Consider the following 5,482-nt stretch of genomic DNA (forward strand, 5'->3'; position numbering starts at 1 on the left):
TGGAAGGCCCAAAAAATTGGAAAAGTCGTGGACTTAACTAGCCAGCTGTTTGCTTATTGGGGCCAGTGGATTGAATCATGTTATCCTCCATTTAATATAGAAGCTGATATGGTATGAAACTTCAACTTGAAGCTGATATTTTGTACATTATCTTCATTTCAGATTTTTACGGTACAAACGTTATTATAATTGTGTATATTATATGTTTCAGGTTTTTATCTCAGTTTTGTCTGGTGATAATGATCACTACAGTTGTGCTTGGATTAATTTCATAGCAGAGCAAATTGAGTATCTTGACAACCGTTATTATGACGATGATTTTTCCAAGTTACCTTACACAGGCATTACACGTATCATGATACACCGTCTATCACATGATTTTGCACACACTATTGTTTTTTTTTTTCCGTTTTCACCTCCTCTATTACTAATGGTCATATACTGAAACTACCTTCAGGCTAATGAAATGGGCAAGTACCTATTGTCCAAAGGGGTGGTCAAAGGATCAATGGTTAGCGGGTTCAAGCTCGTGAATGTTGTTTTCAGCTGGCAGGGTGTAGGGTTCTCAATGAATGATTGTGGTGTTTATATGATGCTACACATGTTGTTTTATTGCGGATCTCCTTTTGAGTACGGTAGGATGGATACCAATAACTTATTCGGAGCTGAAATTGCTGCTATCCATATTCTTAGTGACATTAACAAGTGCAGGGCGGACGTGTGGTCTAGGGTTGCTTCCTTTAGTGAGGGTAAGGGTGAACCGAAGAAAATCCTGTCGTCTTTCAAAACCTCTCCTAAAAAAGCTAACCCCAAGAGGAAGATTGATGATGTGGATGAGTGTGAAGTGACGTATAAAAGACGTCGATCCTCTACGCATGTTGCAGTTGTTAGCCCCCCCTACTGGTGAACCCTTCTCAGCCCTTAGTAGTCGTCGTCGTGGTAAGGGTGATGGGCTTGGCTGTTCCTACAATTGCGGGCAGTCGTCTGGGTTGGCCTGCCTTGTCGTCTCTAATTTCCTACGGAACAACCAGACATTATTTAGGGAGTTCAAGATTTCAAGAGGCACGTAGCTGACTATTGCTTCCTAGACGACAATGGCATGCCAAACGTGTAAGTTTACTTCTATCTGCTTCAATCAGTTTACGATCTAATGAATCTAAATTGTTGAGCCTATCTTACGTTGTTTCAAACACAAAGAGGATCTTGCTTGTTATGGTCCCAATGCATCACTCCGAAGGTATGACATCCTTTCTATGCCACCCCACAGTTTAATGTCCTCATTTGTGATTGAGTGCTGGGCAATGTTGCTGAACAAGATAGAGTCATAGGGTTTTGAAATTGCTAGGATGGCTTTCTTTGGGCTACGTCAAACGGTTCAAGCCTAATAACTATTTTCTCTGTCACTATGTTTATTAACTTCACCTTTTATTCTTTTTTTTTTTTTGACCTGGTCACATTTAAGTTGTAACTTCAACTGGTAAAATGTGTAACTTCAGCTCATATAATGAACTTCAGCCCATGTAATTTTGGAACTTCAGCTCCTAAAAAGTGTAACTTCAGCCGTATAATTTGTAACTTCAGAGGGTAAAATGTGTAACTTCAGCCTGTATAATTTGTAACTTCAGCCTCTTTAATATTCATTTTTTCCAGGACGTTCTCATGCGGCTAATGGATACACCAATTCAGTGCACACCCAGCGATAACAACTACGATATGCTTTACAAACATTGGGACGTCTTTGTCAAGGATTGTGGCAATACTATCAACTTGGGTGCTGATTTAATTTTCATACCAATCAAAACTGATGACCATTTAGCATGCGTTTATATCAACTACAACTCGGAAACTGTGGACTTACTAGACAACCAATTTCACCCAGATTCGTGCAAGTCTGACATGTGCAAAGCGACAACTATTCTTGTAAGTCTGGTTTCATTATTCCAATGTTGAATTGTCCATTATATTTTCCTTAATTCAATTGTTTAATTTACTAAATTATGTTTAGGTGTCCGCTATGAGCGACTATTTGGAGTATAAAGGGGTGAGTAGTGGTTGTCAGGTTGCTGGGTTTGAGCATCGCCGGATAAATTTTAATTGGACGCGTCCTCCCCCTCTTCACGAGGAGTCTGGCATTTTCACCATGGTCCACATGTTAATGTACGAAGGTGAGCCCTTCAAGCATAATGACCTCAACAGCAAGACCAACCGGCGTTACTTGGTATTACAGCTTGTTGCATCCCTTGTACTAGCTGACATGAATGGCATAAGAAAGGAAGTTTTGGAGAAGATTAAACGTTGGGTAGATCAAAAAGTGAGTATTTGGAAAACAATTCAAGCTCGGCGTAAAATCACCAAGTTAATTTTAATGTCAACAAAGTGACATTTGTACCTTTTAGAATATATTTTTGAACACTATTCAAGCTAGCTATTCTCAAACTTGTACGCTTTTGAATATTTTAATCCTTCTATGTAGCAAACAATTGGCGATGAAGTTTGAATATTTTTATCCTTGTTTTTTGTTTAAGTTCAAGGCATCCCTGTTTTCTAAATTTCATGACTTGTAGTTACAGAATAACCTTATAAAGTTACACCTTTTGCGGCATACGATTACTTTGTGTAAGATTTTTAATATCATATACTTTGTAACTTCACTGCCTTGTCTGTGTAACTTCAAGTGATATTTTTTGTACCTCTAATACGTACCTTTTAGTAACTTTTGTACAATAATAGCTATTCTCACATTTGTATCCTTTTGATTATTTCGAACCTTCTATAAAGCAAAAAAATTGGCTTTGAAGTTAGATTATGCTAAGCTACACCAGTATCGTCATACAGTTACACTGTCCAAGATACTTTAAATCATATACTTTGTAACTTCACTTGATATTATGTGTAACTCCAATACATAGTTTTTGTAACTTAATGTCGTCATGCAGTTAGACTGCGTAAGGTACTTAAAATCATATAATTTGTAACTTCACTTGCTCATATGTGTAACTCCAATAGATAGTTTTCGTAACTTCAATACAACTTTTAGAATATTTTGTAAACCAATACAAGCCAGCTATTCTGAACCTTCTATACAACAAAAGAATTGAGACCCTTTTAAATATTTTGTGACCCTTTTAAATATTTTGAACCCTAAAAAGTTACACCAATAGCCACATACAGTTACACTCCGCAAGCTACTTAATATCATATGCTTTGTAACTTCACTAGATATTATGTGTAACTCCAATTCATAATCTGCGTAACTTCAATGGATGTTTTTGTTTGCAGACTATCATTTCCAAATTGTAAGGCAAAAAAGTTTCATTGACTCTAAAAAAGGATTTTAACATTTGTTCTTCATTTAAATATTACACAATAATAGTAAAATAAAATATGCTAATCCTAAACTTCTACTCAAAAGATTCGTCATCCTCTTCCTCATCCTCGTCTTCATCCAAAGATGATTCAATATATTGTTGTGGGCGCTCCGAAAACGGGTTGGGGGCAGTTTCTCTTGTCGTGATGTGCCATTTGTTTGCAATTATTGCACATCCGTTTCAGTTTAGATAACAATGCTTCGGCTTTTGTCTTGTTAGACAACATCCTTTTGCCACTCCCTTTGTTTTTCGCATGTTTGGGACGCAATATTGTTATCTCCTTGCTGGCCTTATAACCCAGTAGTTGTTCAATTTCTTGCTGCTTTGTCAATTCATCCGCTGACGGTGACAGCTTCTCTCTGAAAGCCCTAATTAAGTTGGACAAGGTCTCAATATCATCCTTACCTTTACCCCTTAGTACTCCAACAGTCTCATGTATTTAGACCATAACTTTGTTATTTCGATTTGTTTTCGATCAATTATTTCCTTCCCATCATAGGCGTTGTATACTGCATCCTTTATCCATCTTCGAACCACGTACGATTCCGGTATGGACTGAACACCATTACTTGAATAAATACAAATGATATGCCTACATAGTATTCCAGCTCTTTCAAACTTTTTACACGAGCATGTTGCCTCATATGTTCCTGTTTCGCCACATATCACAAAAAAACAAAGGAATAAAAAAAACTGCAACAAATATTATGCAACTGCAAGTGTTACTGTATATAACTCCATCAGGGTTTAGTTGTAACTTCACCAAACTATCAGAGTTGTAATTTTAAGCGTTGCTCTGTGATGCGTGTATTTTATATTAGGTTTTTACCTCATTTTTACACGTATTTTTGTTTTATTTATGTAGTATCTGGCTACAAATACCCCCGAATATTCTACTTTGGTTCGTTTTCTGTAAATTGCAGAAATAAACCAAAGAGGAGCTAAATCGAGCCATAATTCGTCCCATTTGCATGCATTTATGGAGAACGAGGAGCCGGAGCTTGGAAATCTAACACTTGGAAGACGCGTGACCTGGTTTCGGAAGGTGTTTCAATGTCTAACGTGCCTAAATAGCTCGATCGACTACTTTTCTAGTCGATCGAATGCTTTATATATTGAGGGTTACTCGATCGAGCAGTTCGAGTATACAAAAGAGAAGACATCACAAGGAGTTACTCGATCGAGTGGTTTATTTCCACTCGATCGAGAGGTTTGATGCTTAGTTGCTCGATCGAGTGGTTTATTTCTACTCGATCGAGTGGTTTATCCTGTTGTAGACTTTTTCCGCCTAGTTTCGTATGGGCTTTTGTAATTAGTCCATAGGTTAGGTTTAGGAGAGGATTTTCGTATGTTAAAAGAACACTAGACTGCGTAACTCCTCTCATTCACTTTTACTCTATCACTGACTACTGTTTCTTGGATTTTTACTCTCTTCTACTCTCTTGCTACTCGAATTCGGATTTGTATTGGTATTATTATTCTTCTTTAATTCCCTAATCATATTTACTCTTATTTTGCTATCTTTCTTCTATTATTTCATCAATTACTCCGTTTCAATCATTATTAGTTTTGCTATCATGTTTAATTCTCTTTATTTATATGTTGTTGTTGTTGATTCAATGATGATGCGTAGCTAATTCCCTTTTTCTAAGACTAAAGGGGATCCATGATTATGAAAGGATAGTAATCGATTTATTAGGTTAATGCTGGTGTAGTTCTTTGTTGTTAATCTACTTTGCATTTATCTCAGTATCATTTAATTGAGTCGACGCAATTAGGCATTTATATCATAGTGAACCTTGACCTGGACCGAAAGGTTGAAAAGGGCGAGACTAGAAGCGAACAATAGGGCATTATAGTTAGGGAGAAAGCTAAGCTATTTATGCTTTAGGGCGAATTGAGACCGAAAGGAGATATTCACTGCTCCTTAGACCATACTTGCATTGACCTGAGACCTAGATTACTTGACCGAATGATCATGGTGAACCGTCTGTCTTAGCTGCTTTCTCTATCTGCTTGATTCCTTTTCTCTGCTTTATTCTCTTTCTTACTCTCTTTAGTTTTAGAACAACACAATTAAAACCCCCCAATTTGGTTACCGAGACGAACTTAGA

Source organism: Silene latifolia, chromosome 6, assembly GCF_048544455.1.
Source record: "Silene latifolia isolate original U9 population chromosome 6, ASM4854445v1, whole genome shotgun sequence".
NCBI classification, from domain to species: domain Eukaryota; kingdom Viridiplantae; phylum Streptophyta; class Magnoliopsida; order Caryophyllales; family Caryophyllaceae; genus Silene; species Silene latifolia.